General features: G+C 47.7%; 1 protein-coding gene across 1 annotated transcript in view; it reads left to right on the top strand.

Annotated features, from left to right (window-relative positions):
* Positions 1–19,213, top strand: part of LOC309550632 (calpain-13-like) — a gene marked incomplete at its 5' end in the record, with an annotated part of 108,343 nt that overhangs the window by 7,473 nt on the left and 81,657 nt on the right. The window lies entirely within an intron of this gene.

The raw sequence follows: 19,213 nt of genomic DNA, 5'->3' as shown, positions 1-19,213 counted from the left end.
ATACAAGGCACAAGAGATGGTCAGAGACTGCGGACATGGCGCAAGAGATGATCAGAGACTGCATATATGGCACAAGAGATGGTCAAAGACTGCGGTCATGTCATAAGGGATGGTCAGAAACTGCATACATGGCACAAGAGACAATCAGAGACTGCATAAATGGCACAAGAGATGGTCAGTGACTGCATACATGGCAAAAAGAGATGGTTAGAGACAGCATATATGGCAGAAGAGACGATCAGAGACTGCAGACATGGCACAAGGGATGGTCAGAGACTGAGGGCATGGCACAAGGGGTGGTCAGAGACTGAGGGCATGGCACAGTGGGTAGTCATAAACTGCAGACATGGCTGAAGGGGTGGGCATGACACAAGGGGCGGTCAGAGACTGCAGGCATGGCACAAGGGGCGGTCAGAAACTGCGGGCATGGCAAAAGGGGCAATCACAGACCACGGCCATGGCACAAGGGGTGGTCACAGACAGCGGGCATGGCACAAGGGGTGGTCACAGACTGCGGGCATGGCACAAGGGAAGTCAGAGACTGCGGGCATGGCACAAGGGGCTGTCAGAGACTGAGGGCATGGCACAAGGGGCTGTCAGAGACTGAGGGCATGGCACAAGGGGCTGTCAGAAACCGCCGGCATGGCACAAGGGGCAGTCAGAGACTGTGGGCATGCCACAAGAGGTGGTCAGAGACTGCGGGCATGGCACAAAGGGTGGTTAGAGATGGCGGGCATGGCACAAGGGGTGGTCAGAGACTGTGGGCATGGCACAAGGGGTGGTCAAAGACTGCGAGCATGGCACAAGGGGTGGTCAGAGACTGCAGGCATGGCACAAGGTGTGGTCAGAGACTGCAAGCATGGCACAAGGGACATTCAGAGACTGCGGGCATGGCACAAGGGGCGGTCAAAGACTGCAGGCATGGCACAAGGAGTGGTCATAGACTGCAAGCATGGCACAAGGGGTGGTCAGAGACTGAGGGCATGGCACAAGTGGCGGTCAGAGAATGAGGGCATGGCACAAGGGGCGGTCAGAGACTGCAGGCATGGCACAAGGGGCGGTCAGAGACTGCAGGCATGGCACAAGGGGCGGTCAGAGACTGTGGGCATGGCACAAGGGGCGGTCAGAGACTGCAGGCATGGCACAGGGGGTAGTCAGAAACTGCAGACATTACGTAAGGGGCAAGCATGGCACAAGGGGCGGTTAGAGACTGCGGGCATGGCACAAGAGGCGGTCAGAGACTGCGTGCATGGCACAAGGGGTGGTTAGAGACTATGGGCATGGCACAAGGGGTGGTCAGAGACTGCGGGCATGGCACAAGGGGTGGTTAAAGACTGCGAGCATGGCACAAGGTGTGGTCAGAGACTGCAAGCATGGCACAAGGGGCATTCAGAGACTGCGGGCATGACACAAGGGGCGGTCAAAGACTGCAGGCATGGCACAAGGAGTGGTCATAGACTGCAAGCATGGCACAAGGGGTGGTCAGAGACTGAGGGCATGGCACAAGTGGCGGTCAGAGAATGAGGGCATGGCACAAGGGGCGGTCAGAGACTGCAGGCATGGCACAAGGGGCGGTCAGAGACTGCGGGCATGGCACAAGGGGCGGTCAGAGACTGCGAGCATGGACAAGAGGTGGTCAGAAACGGAGGGCATGGCACAAGGGGCAGTCAGAGACTGCAGGCATGGCCCAAGGGGTGGTCAGAAACTGAGGGCATGGCACAAGGGGCGGTCAGAAACTGCAAACATGGCACAAGGAGCGGGCATGGCACAAGGGCTGGTCAGAGACTGTTATAATGGCACAAGGGGTGGTTAGAGACTGTGGGCATGGCACAAGGGGTGGTGAAAGACTGCGAGCATGGCACAAGGAGTGATCAGAGACTGCAGGCATGGCACAAGGGGTGGTCAGAGACTGCGGGCATGGCAAAAGGGGCAGTAAGAGACTGAAAGCATGGCACAAGGGGCGGTCAGAAACTGCAAGCATGGCACAAGGGGCATTCAGAGACTGCGGGAACAAGGGCGGTCAAAGACTGCAGGAATGGCACAAGGGGCGGTCAGAGACTGTGGGCATGGCACAAGGGGCGGTCAGAGACTGCAGGCATGGCACAGGGGGTAGTCAGAAACTGCAGACATTACGTAAGGGGCGAGCATGGCACAAGGGGCGGTCAGAGACTGCGTGCATGGCACAAGGGGTGGTTAGAGACTGTGGGCATGGCACAAGGGGTGGTCAGAGACTGCTGGCATGGCACAAGGGGTGGTTAAAGACTGCGAGCATGGCACAAGGGGTGGTCAGAGACTGTGAGCATGGCACAAGGGGTGGTCAGAGACTGCGGGCATGGCAAAAGGGGCAGTCAGAGACTGCAGGCATGGCACAAGGGGCGGTCAGAGACTGCAAGCATGGCACAAGGGGCGTTCAGAGACTGCGGGCATGGCACAAGGGGCGGTCAAGGACTGCAGGCATGGCACAAGGGGTAGTCAAATAATGCAAGCATGGCACAAGGGGTGGTCAGAGACTGCTGGCATGGCACAAGGGGTAGTCAGAGACTGTGGGCATGGCACAAGGGGCAGTCAGAGACTGCAAGCATGGCACAAAGGGCGGTCAGAGACAGCAAGCATGGCACAAGGGGCGGTCAGAGACTGCAAGCATGCCACAAGAGGTGGTCAGAGACTGCAGGCATGGCACAAGGGGCAGTCAGAGACTGCGGGCATGGCACAAGGGGCAGTCAGAGACTGGAGGCATGGCACAAGTGGTGGTCAGAAACTAAGGGCATGGCACAAGGGGCAGTCAGAGACTGTGAGCATGGCACAAGGGGCGGTCAGAAACTGAGGGCATAGCACAAGGGGCGGTCAGAGACTGCGGGCATGGCACAGGGGGGCGGTCAGAAACTGAGGGCATGGCACAAGGAACTGTCAGAGACTGCGGGCATGGCAAAAGGGGTGGTCAGAGACTGCGGGCATGGCACAAGGGGTGGTTAGAAACTGTGGGCATGGCACAAGGGGTGGTTAGAGACTGCAGACATGGCACAAGGGGTGGTCAGACATTAGATATGGAACAAGGGGTGGTCAGAGACTGAAAGCATGGCAAAAGGGGCGGTCAGAGACTGCAAGCATGGCACAAGGGGTGGTCAGAGACTGCGGTCATTGCACAAGGGGCGGAAAGGTAGGGTAATGGCGCTGCCTAAAAAAGATATTATAGGGTGGTGGTAAAGTGCTTGTGTAAGAAACAATTGTGTATACTGCACTAGGAAGTCCAGAATTTGGAAAAAGAGCACTAAAAGTACAGCTGTATATATATTCAAAATGGAAATGTGAGAAAAGAAGAAAATATGTCAAAAAACCTTAAAAAATTCTAGTGAACAAATATACCTAGTTGGCGTATAAAAAGTGATATTTGCATATATGTGTGAACATAAAAAATGTATAATAAACCGTGGTAAGAAAATACGGATAAATACTAATATTTAACCACTTAATCCCCGGAAGATTTTACCCCCTTCCTGACCAGGGGGTATTTTGCGATTCGGCACTGCGTGACTTTAACGGACAATTGTGCGGTCGTGCGACACTGTACCTAAACGAATTTGACGTCCTTTTTTTCCCACAAACAGAGCTTTCTTTTGGTGGTATTTGATCACCTGTGCGATTTTTTGATCACGCGCTATAAACAAAAAAAGAGCGTCAATTTTGCAAAAATAACAATATTTTTCACATTTTTTTATATGAAATTCCCCCCAAAAAAAAAGTAAAAATCAAAATTTTTTAAAATTTTCGGCCAATTTGTTTTATGCTACATATGTTTGGTAAAAAAAATCGCAAAAAGCGTATTTTGATTGGTTTGCGCAAAAGTTATCGCGTTTACTAACAAAGGGAAAGATTTTTGTCATTTTTGTTGTTTTTTTTTTTAACGCGTAATGGCGGCGATCTGCGATTTTCTTTGCGGTACTGCGACATTGGGGCGGACAGATCGGACCCTTGACTGACATTTGTGACACTTTTGGGGTTACCAGTGACATTTCTACAGTAATCAGTGCTATACATATGCACTGTTACTGTAAAAATACACTGGTTGTGAAGGGGTTAACTTTATTTGGAAGGGAGGGGCTGTGTGTATCCCTAGGGGCGTGCTTTCTACTGTGATTGGCTGTGGCTTGAGCTGTAAGGACACTGATCAACGGATCTACATACTAGATCCGTTTGATCAGTGTCTTTACAGCGAGGAGAATGACAGGCAGCTTGTTTACACAAGCTGCCTGACATTCTCCCTCTCCCCCGCCGATCGCCGAGTGACCGGCGGACATCGGGTCCGCTGGTCACACGCGCGGGGGGGTCCGTGACCACGCGGGAGCGGGAGCGCGCCTCCTGGGGCGCGCGCTCGCTCCCTAGACCCTCCCAAGCTAGTGACGTAGCCCTACGTCACTTTGCCTGTGAGGGGCTGACTGCCGACGTAGATCGGCGTTAGGCAGTCGGCAAGTGGTTAAAAAATAAATAAAAAATGTGTGCAAAATGGCTGCAAAATGGCTGATCAAAACATAAACTGTATAGAAATCTTCATCATACAATATAAAGATTGTAGACAAATTAAAGTGCACTGTGCATATCAAAAGTACCCCAACTGAAACCACACACTGAGGTATAAAGGTGAAGTGAAAATGCGTGCAAACAGAGTATATAGCAACCAATAAAAAGCAATAAAAAAGTCCAATATAGATGCTGGTGTCTATGAAAAAGGTGTGGTGACCGTAAAGAGATATATATACAAATATGATGAGCAAAGTTCAATGTTGATAGCAGGTGACGATTATCTTATAACAAACTATAAGGGGTGACCCCGTGGTGGGCGGTGAGGTGCTGGGTGATCCCTCTAGTAAATAGCGCACTCACCAGAAATACCCACCCCACACAGGGGTATAGAGCGGGTATATAAATACGCTGCTGAAGACGTATTGCTACGAAACGCGTACAGCGTGTCGCATCACTTCCGGTTGTTTGAGATCGAGGCTCGGAACGCATTTTTTATATACTTTTATATATTTATACATATCCTCATTTTTATCCAAATAGACCATTAGCGCGGAGTTTTATACTATTTATTGCACAAGGGGCGGTCAAAGACTGGGGGCATGGAACAGGGGGCGGTCATTGACTGCAGACATGGCACAAGGGGCGGTCAGAGACTGGAGGCATGGCACAGGGGGCGGTCATTAACTGCATGCATGGCACAAGGGGTGGTCAGAGACTGCGGTCATTGCACAAGGGGCGGTCAGAGACTCGGGGCATGGCACAGGGGGCGGTCATTGACTGCAGGCATGGCACAAGGGGCGGTCAGAGACTGGGGGCATGGCACAGGGGGCGGTCATTGACTGCAGGCATGGCACAAGGGGCGGTCAGAGACTGCAGGCATGGTACAAGGGGCCGACAGAGACTGTGGGCATGGCACAAGGGGTGGTCAGAGACTGCAGGCATGGCACAAGGGGCACACAGAGACTGCAGACATGGCACAAGGGGCGGTCAAAGACTGCAGGCATGGCACAAGGGGTAGTCAAATACTGCAAGCATGGCACAAGAGGTGGTCAGAGACTGCAGGCATGGCACAAGGGGCAGTCAGAGACTGCGGGCATGACATAAGGGGCGGTTAGAGACTGAGGGCATGGCACAAGGGGGGGTCAGAAACTAAGGGCATGGCACAAGGGGCAGTCAGAGACTGCGAGCATGGCACAAGGGATGGTCAGAAACTGAGGACATAGCACAAGGGGCGGTCAGAGACTACGAGCATGGCACAGGGGGCGGTCAGAAACTCAGTGCATGGCACAAGGAGCAGTCAGAGACTGCGGGCATGGCACAAGGGGTGGTCAGAGACTGCGGGCATGGCACAAGGGGTGGTTAGAGATTGCAGGCATGGCACAAGTGGTGGTTAGAGACTGCAGGCATGGCACAAGGGGTGGTCAGAGACTGCAGGCATGGCACAAGGGGTGGTCAGAGACTGTAAGCATGGCACAAGGGGTGGTCAGAGACTGAAAGCATGGCACAAGGGGTGGTCAGAGACTGTGGGCATGGCAAAAGGGGCGGTCAGAGACTGCAAGCATGGCACAAGGGGTGGTCAGAGACTGCGGGCATGGCACAAGGGGCGGTCAGAGATTGGGGGCATGGCACAGGGGGCGGTCATTGACTGCAGGCATGGCACAAGGGGCGGTCAGAGACTGCAGGCATGGCACAAGGAGTGGTCAGAGACTGCAGGCATGGCACAAGGGGCAGACAGAGACTGTGGGCATGACACAAGGGGCAGTCAGAGACTGCAAGCATGGCACAAGGGTCATTCAAAAACTGCGGGCATGGCACAAGGGGCGGTCAAAGACTGAAGGTATGGCACAAGGGGTGTTCTGAGACTGCAAGCATGGCATAGGGGGTGGTCAGAGACTGTGGGCATGGCACAAGAGGCGGTCAGAGAATGAGGGCATGGCACAAGGGGCGGTCAGAGACTGCAGACTTGGCACAAGGGGCGGTCAGAGACTGCAGGCATGGCACAAGGGGCGGTCAGAGACTGCGGGCATGGCACAAGAGGTGGTCAGAAACTGAGGGCATAGCACAAGGGGCAGTCAGAAACTGAGGGCATAGCACAAGGGGCAGTCAGAAACTGAGGGCATGGCACAAGTGGCGGTCAGAAACTGCAAACATGGAACCACGAAACACACTGCTCCCTGTCAAAATTGGCACTGCACAGTAAAATGTTGTATTTTACCATGTAGGCTAATGTGAAAATAGCCTTAACTAATTTTAGGACTGTAGATTAGTTAAAACCCCCAAACAATATATATTTTTTTAAAGCAGAGACCTTGGAGAATAAAATAGCGATAGTTTGTCTCATTATATTTGTTTGAATAGCACAAATATTCAATAAAAATACTTTAAGTTTATTTTGGGGCACACAGACTCAATATAATACCCAATGCTCTGATAAAATATAAAAGAAGAAGTAGTGTTGAATAAATAGATACCCAACATAATAGATACCCAACATGTCAACTCAAGATGTAAATTTGTGTGTGCCTACAAAACAACAATGAACTTTAGTACCCTTTCTTTTCCATAGGTGACACTTTTAGTGTTAACCGTGAATAGTGGCCCTAGAAGCATGGGCAGTTATATGTAAAATGTGTATTGCAAGCAATGTTTTTGTTCGGAGGTGTACCGATGGGTGCATTTATGTTTGTGTTTGCCCGTGCATGGGATGGACTCTTTGTCTCTGTGGGTGAGGGGATTGGATAGGTTAAGTGCTTGGGTGAAATTTTTTTTTTTTTTTACTTTCACTAAAACTTTAGAGGACAAAAGGACAGTGTGGCAGACACCTAGGTAGGAACATGGGTCTGGCCACCAGAGATGTCCTTTTCCCCCTAGTAGCAAGTTATGCTGTAATAACTCTGGTCTCGTTAGCAATAAAAACGAGACTTTCCCAATATCGATAATCCAAAGCAGGTATAGCTTTTCCCCACAGACATTAGTCGAGACTGAATGCTGGGGGTGACTTCTTTATTGAACAAACTCACACCGAATATATACAGGATGGACATCCCCCTCCTGATCAGATTACCCCACCAGGTCAGGTGCCTGATTACATTATTATATGCAGATGAAATTATGTACAGAAATAACATTAACCTGAACTAATTATCTAAAGAACAGCCAACACAAAAGGTATTCTACTTTTCCACCCATAGCTAATAGATGAGTCAACCTAAGCAAATTAACTAATAGACTGCCTTTCTCGAGCTCCTGAAATACAATACACATTATCATAAGTGTAAACACAGAATCCACAGGAGATAACAGGTAAGTAAATCAGCATATTCAACGATGTGTGGAAGCCAGGTGCTTGAGCTGATGATATTAGCATCTGCTATTAGTCTGACGGTGTGAAGCAGTCTTCATATGTTTCTTGAGATATATGGTTGATAAATATTACTGTCCCATTTGAAGTAATCAAACCATATTCTCAGTGTCCATTACGTACCTGTCACATACAGGTTCTCTTTAATGAGATATCAGGGGTCTTTTAAATCCCTGATGTCCTCCCTGCCTCCTATTAAAGCCTATGGAGTACAGTTTGTGTTTCCTTAGCTTCTTTATGGCCACAAGGACCAGGGAAAGTGACAACAGAAGCCAGAGCATCCACCCTGCAGGTCCCAAGCGCGTAGGTGGTACAGTGGAGCCCATGAAACATGGGGAGGAGGTTGTGCCCGGGGCAGGGGGCACATCCTGGAGGCCACAGAAAGCAATTGGCGGCTTGACAGCTGCTGAGTCACTTTCATTAGAAAGCTGATAGTTGGCTGGTGGAGAGTACATACACTCCTGATGGCTGCAGCCCCCAGGAGTGTGCATAAAACCGGTGGTGTTAGTAAAAGGGTTAATTAGATGCTCATTTTGAGGAATTCCAATTCAGTAAGTGGTAAGATTGCACCTAGATTACTCACTGATACACTTTGCTTAATGTATTGATTTTTCAAGATTGCACTTAGAGATAAGAACTTTTGTTTTATGTTTATTTTTGTTTAATTTACACATTTACATTTTCTACATGTTGTTTTTTTATGGGCACTGCCTTTTATTATTTGTTTTTAGTTTTTTTACCGCCTGTTTCTGTTTCCTTCCCCTTTTATCCTAACCAAACTTTTAACTGTCATTTTTAATTAAAGTACCATCTTCTAGTGCTTGCACATTTCTTGTTTTATCCTCAGTTGTATTTCAGTAAATATCTACTTTGTGCTTGCATTGTTGCCGGAGGGATGTTTATAACTTGTTCTGGCGTGTCTGCTTTGTCACTGGATTACGTACCCTTGTGTGATCAGGTAGCAGCCTCATTGTAAGCTCTAGCCTTTTCAGACTGTTCATACAGCTCCGGGTGTTCTTTACCGGCAAGCCTGAGACTGAGACATCTGCAGAGGAGTCAGAATATCTATACATCTGCAAAGCTTAGAACTTCTACTCTGCGGTCCTCTAGAGACGAAAGGAAAATGTAAGTATTATATTTAGATATAGTAGGTAATTTGTTGCAGAATCCAGAGTTATCCTGTAATAATCCTATACATAAAAGGGTAGTGAAATTGTAAGGTGAACTTTAGAAGACTATCTCACAAAGACAAAGTAGTAGAGGGACATACACAGGGACTTCCAGGACTAGTTAGGTAAAATCGTACCTTTTCACCAGCTTTATATACAGTTGTAGCACTGCCCCCCTAGAGGACTGCTGAGAATTGCACTTTCTGGATTCCCCTGGGTTACCCTTAGCAACTGATAGCAGACAAATAGCATTTCAAGTCCTTGGCTCAGTCAATAATCAATCCAGCGGATGTTGTTTTTTTTGTATTTTATTTAGAACTGGGATAGGAGAAGGGATGAGTGGGATACTCCAACTATGAACTATGCACAATTCTGAGGACACTAACCGTAATGTGTGCGGCAAGGCCGCTGCTTCACCTTGCCACTGAAGTGAAGATAGAAAGTATGATCCTGTTTAAGTTACTCTTCAGGGTCTAACTTGGCACACCCTTTCTCACTTGCTGTGTGTGCTGAACTTCTGTCCACTGACACTCCACTGGAGCGGCCCCCCTTCCTGGGCAGACCCCTGGCAGGCTTCCCGGTACTTACGGACACTGTTTTTCCCAAGATTGCTTCTGCCTCAACTCCACTTCTCAGCTTCCTGGCTCAGTACTACACTATTGGCTCACTAGGCCGACCGCCTGCGACCACCTTCCACATCAGACAGGAGGAGAGACAGCTGTCATCCTCCTCCTGGAACCTGGCTTCCCGCCCAAAGACACCCTGTCACATGTGCCCTTGGCTTTTATAACATATCCCAGGATGCACCACTGTTCATGCCAACCCACTTGGATAGTCATAAAAGTCTGTATGTCACTGTCTGGGTTTCCTCCACTGTCCAACAGGCTCCCCTATTGGATACAGTGGGGACACTCCCTCAGACCAGATGAATCACACATGAACACAAGCAACAGGCAGAACTACTGATCAGACTCCCCTGATAAGCAGATGGAGCAGACTATGATTTACCTGCCGCTCCCCTGTTAAGCAGGCAGAGCAAAGTATTCTCCTTCCTAGCACCTATCTAGGAGGGTGCTACACTGTATATGAAATAACCAGCAGACGCAAAATGTAAAAGAAGCTTTACATATACCATGCGTCTGTCTGTCTGTCTGTCTGTCTGTCTGTCTGTCTGTCTGTCTGTCTGTCTGTCTGTCTGTCTGTCTGTCTGTCTGTCTATCTATCTATCTATCTATCTCCTTCCTTTTCTCTTCCTTCCTTCTGTTCTCCACAACCGGTTCGCTCCTCATGCTGCTTCTCCTTCCCCAAGTTCTGCTTCTGCTGTTCAATGGCTGTAAGCCCAACCATACATGGTGCAAATTTCTTTCCTGTAACCATGGGTCACAGACAGTGTTGATGCGGGAATACCCCCTGCCGAGCCATTGTCTTCTCCCGGCAGGGGGAGGGGGGTCGCGGAAAACCATCCCCGCCAGGAGGAGACAGTGAATATTGCTAGTGGCTATAGCAGCTGCTAGAGATAATCGCAGGAAGAACCTGGCATGCTGGTTGTATCAACTTGGTACATTCAGCCTGCCCATACACCAGGGCTCGAGTCCTGCAGGAATGCATGGGAACGGCGTCCCCGCACTTTTTTCACAGCAGGAACGCCGTTCCCATTGCCAGCCGCGTCCTGCAGGCAGGGCCGCTGTCAAGGGGGAACCATAATCCCCCGCTGTGCAGAAAAAAATGTCTCCGGGCCCCCCTGCGTTCCACGGGAGCGGGTAAAGTCAGTGGACAATTTTATCAGTTTCGGGTAGGCGGATTAATCCACCGCAGCGCGCTATTCAACTCCAGCCTGGTCACCTGCCTTCCATGTGAATAGAGGCTAGGAACGCTGTGGCGGACTAATCCGCCTACCCGAAACTGAAAAAATAGTCCACTGACTTTACCATCTCCCATGGAACACAGGGGAGCCGGGCCGGCGCTGTGGGCAGTCCAGGGCAGTGGCGTACCAGCGGCGGGGGGCCGGGTGTCAGACCGGTGTCCTGCACGGCGATGCCGGGCCGCCTCTCTGTGTGAAGGAAGCTGCAGTGCCACTGTGACAGCTCCTTCAGTCCGCGCTGCTCGCAGGGGGTGCGGCGGCGGCGGGAAGAAGGTAAGTGCCTGCTGTCATGCTGTGCAGCCTCCTGTGTGCTGGATAGGAGGGGGATGGGGCAGCTGCATAAAGAGGAATTGATCTTTATGGAATTGATCTTTCCATATTCGGCGGCTGAAGGAGGAATATGGAAAGATCAATTCCTCTTTATGCAGTGGCCCCATCCCCCTCCTATACAACTTATTTTGCTGCCCCCCCCCAGTGCTCTCTAGCCCCTCCTCCCAGTGCGCTCTTTAGCCCCACCCCAGTGCTCTTAACCCACCCAGTGTCTTAGCCCCCTCCTGCTCTTTAGCGCCCCCCCCTCAGTGCTCTTAACCCCCCATGCTCTTAACCTCACCAGTGCTCTTTAACCCCCCCCTGCTCTTTTACCCCCCATGCCCTTTAGCCCCCCCCCCAGTGCTCTTTAGCAGTCTCTGACCATCTTTTATATCACGTCCTCAGTCTCTGACATATCACATATATGCAATGACAGACCTCACATGTGATGTGCAGCGCACTGCTGTGCAAATAACATGTGATGTGTGTGCGATGCAAATTCAGCCATACAGATTGCATGGCTGAATTCGAATCGCATTGGGACACAACTCGCACAGGACCCTTTTTTGGGTCTGCACCAGGATCGGATAGCATGGGTGTTCAAACCCATGTGATCCGATTCGTGTTGCAACTGACAGTTCGCACTGTGATATGCGAACTGATCTGGGGATGTGGTTAACTTTGTATTGACAGCCCCAGCAATTTGTATATGGCAATGTGAACTGCCTGCGAGTTAAATGCGATGCGGGACCCCGCAGTAGATTTGCAGGGTTCCCGCATCGCATATATGTGAACTGGGACTAATACCAAGCACATTTGGAGTGACATATCTGAGGGGCATTGCTGTAAATTAGGGTACACTAGTGTTGCCCTCTGAAGAGTGAACCACAATGGATCACTTTTCAGAGGGTGTTTGCTAGGTGGCAAGGAAGCATTATGATGCTCCTCACCATCTAATTAAATCCTTAAAAACCTGCACCACCTACAAAGGTTCCTCTTTATATCAGGACCCACCCCCCTTCCTTAGTGCATTCGCTCTGCGGAAGGGGGTCTCTGGTCACCAGAGTCCCCCCTACATCAGAGTTCCCGGTATTCCCCTTTACATCAATCTGCAGGATTCCCCCTTACAGTGCAAGGGGGAACTCTGTGGACGCTGATGTGAAGGGGAGCTCTGATGTAAAGGGCAATGATGCAGATCCTGATGTAAGTGGGAACTCTGATGTAAAGGGGAATGCAGTGGACTAGCACTATCTAGCACTATCTACATGTTTATAATTTAAAATATTGATATTTGCACTGTTTACCACAGAATACATGCATTTTAGGTACTTTTTTTGCAATGTCGAGGGGGGATCCTGGGTGAGTTCCCACGTTTTTTTTCCCAGGACTTGACCCCTGCCATACACAGTTCAAATCTTGAGTAGTTCCTGCTAAACCGGCCGAGATTCAGACCGTGTATGTCTTCCTAAGAAGCTTATGCCAAATCAAAATCATGTACTTACACTATTTACATAAAAATAAAACATTTAATGTTGCATTCTTAAATAAGTAGCTGCATCAATATTTATTTTTGCAGAGAGTTCAGCTTTAAAGAGGAAGTAAACCCTCCTCAGGAAGTTGTACCTATAGGTAAGCCTATGATAAGGCTTACCTATAGGTACTGTAAATATCTCCTAAACATGTACCGTTTAGGAGATATTTACCTTTAATGCAGCCAGTGACGTCACTGGCGCATGCGCTCTGAAGGAACGGCTGATCGTGCCGTTCCTTCAGAGCCCCGTGCCGTGACCGTCGGCTCCCGCGCGCGTGCGCGGGAGTGACGTCACCGCGGCTCCGGCCAATCAGATGACCGGATGCCGCGATCCCGGAAGACGAGCGACATGTCATGTCGCCCGTCATACAGGTAAGAGAGCGGCACGGCGGGGGCTCGTTCTAAGGTAAGTATTTCATAATGAGCTAGTATGCGATGCATACTAGCTCATTATGTCTTTCTCTTGCAGGTTGTAAAAAAAAAAAAAAGTTTTTAAACAAGTTTACAACCTCTTTAAGTTTTAGACTCGATTCACACTAGCGCGACTTGTCAGGCGACTTGTCAGCCTGACAAGTCGCACTCCCTCGCGGTCCATTGACTGCTACAGAACCCGTTCTATTAGGAGCGACACAAGTCGCTCCGACTTAGAAAAATGGTCCTGTACTACTTCGGGGCGACCTCAGAGCGACTTGCATAGACTTCCATTATGTGAAGTCCATGCAAGGCGCTCCAAAGTCGTGGTGCATGGGAATGCACAAGTCGCCCCCGAAGTAGTACAGAGTCGTGCCGCCCCAGTGTGAACCGAGCCTAAATTTTTAAACTAATAATTTATATTTTTGTTTACTATTTACATAAAATATTTATTTTAAAATGAATACTGGTATTTTCTAATGAGATAGCACAGCAGAAGCTGTTTGCGTTCAGAATGTTTCTCTCTCTTAGTTAACGTTTGTATATAGTCGTAGGGGACAGGGGTGGAAAGGTATAAGTGGGGGAGTAATCTTTTTAAGTTTTCAGGCATGTGTAATTTCTTTCTGAGCTATTGCACTCTGTAAACAACTAACGAGCAGTTAGAATTAGCTAGGTACACACATGAAAAGGATCTTAGATCTGCAGTTAATAAAAATTATTAAATTACATGCAATATTTTGCATATGTTAAATATGTTATGAAGAGTTCTGACCACCCCCCCCCCCCCAGAGAAAAACAATTAAAATTAAAATTAATACTGCTGCTGACTTTTACTGTTAGGGCACTTACCTGTCCAGGCATCCAGCGGTGTTCTCACCCGAGCAGATTCTTGAATCAGCTCTCGGGTTCTGGCGCCGCCATCTTGCTTAAGGGAAACTGGCAGTGAAGCCTTGCGGTTTAACAGCCGGTTCCCTACTGCACATGCACAAATTGTGCTGCGCTCTGTGAATGGGCCGGCTGCGGGGGGGGGGGTAAGGGGCACGAACTTTCGGCTCACTTTTCTGCGGCTAACAGAGCAGGAAGTAGGTGCAGGTACTTGTCAAAACCAGGTAACCACTCCCCCCTTCCATCCGAAAGGTTCCAAATGTAGTAACGGAGGGGGGAGGCAATATTATACATGTGATAATTATGCTAGTAAATATATGTATTTTAGCATAGAATTAAATATTTTTTTACATTTCTTTAAGTTTCTTTTAAGTGCTGAAAATAATAATTAAAGACAAAAAGAAAATTATTAACCACTTCACTACCAGGCTAATTCTGACATTCCTCTCCTACATGTAAAAATCATCATTTTTTAGCTTGAAAATTACTCAGAACTCCCAAACATTATATATATATATATATATATATATATATATATATATATATATATATATATATATATATATATTAGCAGGGACCCTAGGGAATAAAATGGCAGTCTTTGCAATTTTTTATTTTTGGGAAAATGTAAAAGATGATGTTACATCGAATAAATAGATACCTAACATACCACGCTTTAAAATTGTGCACACTCGTTGAATGGTGCCAAACTTCTGTACTTAAATATCTCCATAGGCTAATTTTTAAAAAATTTCACAGGTTACCAGTTTAGAGTCACAGAAGAGGTCTTGTGCTAGAATTATTGCACTCGCTCTAACGTTTGCGGCGATACCTCACATGTGTGGTTTAAACGGTGTTTACATATGCGGGAGCAACCTACGTATGCGTCACTTCTGCGTGAGCATGAGGGGATGGGGCACTTTAAAATATTTATATTTTTTGATCACTTTTATATATATCTCCACTTAAAATCCAGACCACCTCAATAAAGATATTTTGGAAAAAAAAAAATCCAGACCAGGATCATATGATGTCCTTGGGCGAGAAGTGGTTAAAAATACTGTACATTATCTTCATAGATGTTATCGCGCATTCATGAAAGTTTGATTGTAAATGGTTTACTGCTAACAAAGCTAACAACAAGAAATCTTAAATTATTTAAGATCTGCAAGTTTTTTTGTTTTTTTTTTAATCAAACTAAGTATTGTAGCTGTTGTTTCATGTCCTTTTGCCATTTGTAGCAATATTTATTGTTGTAAAGATGAAATATTGAAGTTTGTAGCAGATAGTCAATGATCACGACTCTTCCTGTTTAGTGAGTTTTCAGAAAAGAATGTAATCGGTTCAGCACTAAGTAGTATGCCCCGAAGGGAGGCTTTGGTGTCTGAAATCAGTAAAAACTTTGTAGTATATAAAGAAGTTTCTCTGTTGTACACTGCAGAATTCGTTTTCACAAGTTTTTGGAGTTGTTTTGAATGATAAAGCTGATGAAAGGGAGGGAGAAAGAGAGAGAAAAAGAGAAGAGGGAGTATTTTTGTACTCAACTTAGGAATAAAAGTGATCAAAAAATGTTTTTTAACCACTTCTGGACCTTGCCACCTTAATCACCAGGCCATTTTTTGCGATTCGGCACTGAGTTACTTTAACGGACAATTGCGCGGTGTGTGTGCACCCAAATAAAATTGATGTCCTTTTTTTTCCCACCAATAGAGCTTTCTTTTGGTGGTTCTTGATCACTTGTGTGATTTTTATTTTTTGCGCTATAAACAAACAAAGAGCGACACTTTCTGCTATATAACATTCCAAAAAAATAAATTTAACAATCAGACTTTTTCATCCTTTTAGGCCAATTTCTGCTACATATTTTTGGTAACAAAAAAATCCTACAAAGCGTTTTTTAATTGTTTTGCACAAAAGTTATCGCATCTACAAACTAGGGTAGAGATTTATGTAATTTTTTTTTTTTTTTTAGTAGTAGTAATGGCGGCGATCTGTGATTTTTAGCGGTACTGCGACATTGTGGCAGACAGATCAGACCCCTAACTGACATTTTTGACACTTTTGGGGGGACCAGTGACATTACTACAGTAATCAGTGCTAAAAATACGCATGGTTACTGTATTAATGATGCTGGCAGGGAAGGGGTTAACCCAAGGGTGATCAAAGGGTTAAGTGTGAGCCTAGGGAAGTTTTTTCTAACTGTACGGGGGAGGGGCTTGTGAAATGATCACTGAGACCTGTGATCCTATATAGGAGGATCACAGGCGCTCTGTGTTCATTTAAGAGAGAACAACGGTCCGCTGTGTTTACAACAGTAGACCGTCCTTCTCTCTCAGCGGGGAGCGATCATGGGTGCCCGGCGGCAATCGCAGAAAAATAAAAAGAAACCAACAGTTTATATAGAGTACAGGTGTACGCAAAGAACCTTAGAACAACAGAGAAGTTCACACGCCAGACGAATAAGAAACAACACGAAAATATAAATATAAAGAAGAAAAAACTCCACAACACGAAAATATAAATATAAAGAAGAAAAAACTCCACCACAAACTAAACTTATCCACCACCAGAAGGAGGGTGGGACAAGGGGTGGGCAGGAGGAAAGGCTGCCCTGGGCACAGTGGTATCATGTGAGGTGGTGGTGGGGCGCTGCATGGAGAGTTCCTACCTACAAGCTGGCAGAACTAGTGACAGCAGTTTCAGAGTAACAAAGATTTGTGCTGAGGTTGAGAGTATTTGTGCTAGGAGGGGGACGGAGAAGATGATTAGTACTGGGGGGGGGGTGGGGGGGTGAGGTTGGAGGGAGGATTGAGTGGGAGAGGATTTGCACTGTGAAGAGGAAATTTGGGGGTGGCAGTAGCATACAATTTGTGGAGGGGGGTTTGTGCTAGGAGGGAGGATTTGGGAGTGGGGACTGGTGCTAGGAGGGGACATTTGGGTGGGGTTTGGAATGATTTATGCTAGAGGATATGAGGGAGATGGCGGTTGGGGATTTCAGCAGTGGGGGGGGGGGGGGTTAGTTGTACCGGAAGAGGGGGAGTTTTTATTTGGGGAGAATTTTGATTTCCAATGGTAATTTATGCTTGGGGATAAGCATGCAGATTAGTGCTCAATTTTGGGGGGGGTGAGGGATGGGATTTTTGCTGACACATTTCTTTTTTTTTGGGGGGGGGGAGGCGCCTGTAGGCATCTTTGCCCGTGGCACTAGATGACCTTGTCCCAGCACTAATTGTAAGGATGCTTCATTCAAAGGATGGATTATGAAATAACCTCAATTCACTAGCTAGGAAAGTGACACTTGTGACCATATTGACCTTTTAGTCTGAAAAGCCTCCAAAGTCAGAGTGCTATGGGCAAATAATTTTTCATATACATAAATGAGTATTTACTCTACTAATTACTTCTGAAAGATTAGGAGCTTTTATGGATTTCCAATGACCAGTAAAAGCCATTTGGGCAGCTATTAGTAAATGACTAACTACTGTTCGGAAGAGTACTGGGATGGTGTTCTTACAGTGACAACTTTCACTCACTGTACTGTATCAGGACTGAAAAAGGACAGGACTACAGAAACCTAGCCCTTTGTTCTTCAAGAAACCCTGCTCCACAACATACAGGAGAGGGGCTCTGTAATCTTCAGAGATCCCATGGAACAATTTACTGATAACCGTGCAACACAGGCAGGGAGCACAGGGAGTTATCGTCTGAAAAAGTAATCACCCCTTTCAGTGGCATATTTATAAGACCAGGGAGGAAATAAAAGAAGTTCACTGATTTACATTCCTTTAAAGTAGAACTATAGGCAAAACGTTTTCATTTTGGATAGAGTAAGGGAAGGTTAAAACTAGGGATAGACCAATAGGTTTATTTCAGGGCCGATACCGATATTTTGGTCACAATGTATCGGTATCGGCCGATATGGGCTGATATTTTGTACTTTTAAAGTTTTGAAAAATAAAGACAATTTTTCACACAAATCTGCTACTGAACATGTTAATTTTTGTTTAATGCTTTATGGCTGGCTTGCTGGCACCCTGTGGTGGGTGGACTCGCTGGCTGGTACAGTGCCTGTGGCTGGCTGGTACATGGCCTGCGGGTGGCTGGCTGGCTGGTACAGGGCCTGTGGGTGGCTGGCTGGCTGGTACAGTGCCTGTGGCTGGCTGGTACATGGCCTGTGGGTGGCTGGCTGGCTGGTACAGGGCCTGTGGGTGGCTGGCTGGTACAGGGCCTGTGGGTGGCTGGTACATGGCCTGTGGGTCGCTGGCTGGCTGGTACAGGGCCTGTGGGTGGCTGGCTGGCTGGTACAGTGCCTGCGGCTGGCTGGTACATGGCCTGTGGGTGGCTGGCTGTCTGGTACAGGGCCTGTGGCTGGCTGGCTGGTACAGTGCCTCTGGCTGTCAGGTACAGGGCCTGTGGGTGGCTGGCTGGTTGGTACAGGGCCTGTGGGTGGCTGGCTGGCTGGTACAGTGCCTATGGCTGGCTCGCTGGTACAGTGCCTGTGGCTGGCTGGTACAGTGCCTGTGGGTGGCTGGCTGGCACCGGGCTGCTGTGGGTCGGTGTATGACTGTGATACACTCCCGCGAGACTAGTCCCGACTCCAGACGAGGCTGTCCAAGACGAGGGAGGCAGACTAAAAAGGCAGAATGACATCACAAAGATTTCGGCAATATTGGCCAGTTCCGGGGGCCGATATATCAGGGAAAGTGCATATCGGCCTTGTCGATAATCGGTCTATCCCTAATAAAAATCCCTGTAAGATTTATTTTTGCCATCTTTGTCCCATTGTGGAGATTTACCTTCATTTCCTGTCCCATAGCCAAAACAGGCTTTTGTCAAGGTGGGGGAACTTAATTCTTTATGTAATAAAGTGCTATTAATAGATTGGACCTCTTATTTTGTGTCCCTTGTTGCCCTCTTAACCAGCACTTCATATAGTAAGATTGTGCCAGGATGAAGATCATCCTCCTACACCCTCTTTTTCCTCATCAACAGCTTCAAATATCCGCAACTACCATTCAACCGTATCCTCTCAAAAGTTATTTACCTGAACCCAGGCTGACAAAGCCCTTCAGACCACCTTGGCTATGGACCACCTTCACTGCCCCCAGGCAAGAAAGAAACCACAACCACTGGTCAATGTTAAAATGTATTTGGCTCAACTAATAAAG

This window comes from Pelophylax lessonae, assembly GCF_965119305.1.
Source record: "Pelophylax lessonae genome assembly, chromosome: 3".
Taxonomy (NCBI): Eukaryota; Metazoa; Chordata; class Amphibia; order Anura; family Ranidae; genus Pelophylax; species Pelophylax lessonae.
Note: the sequence above shows the minus strand (reverse complement) of the source record. Positions and strands in the feature narration are given on the sequence as shown.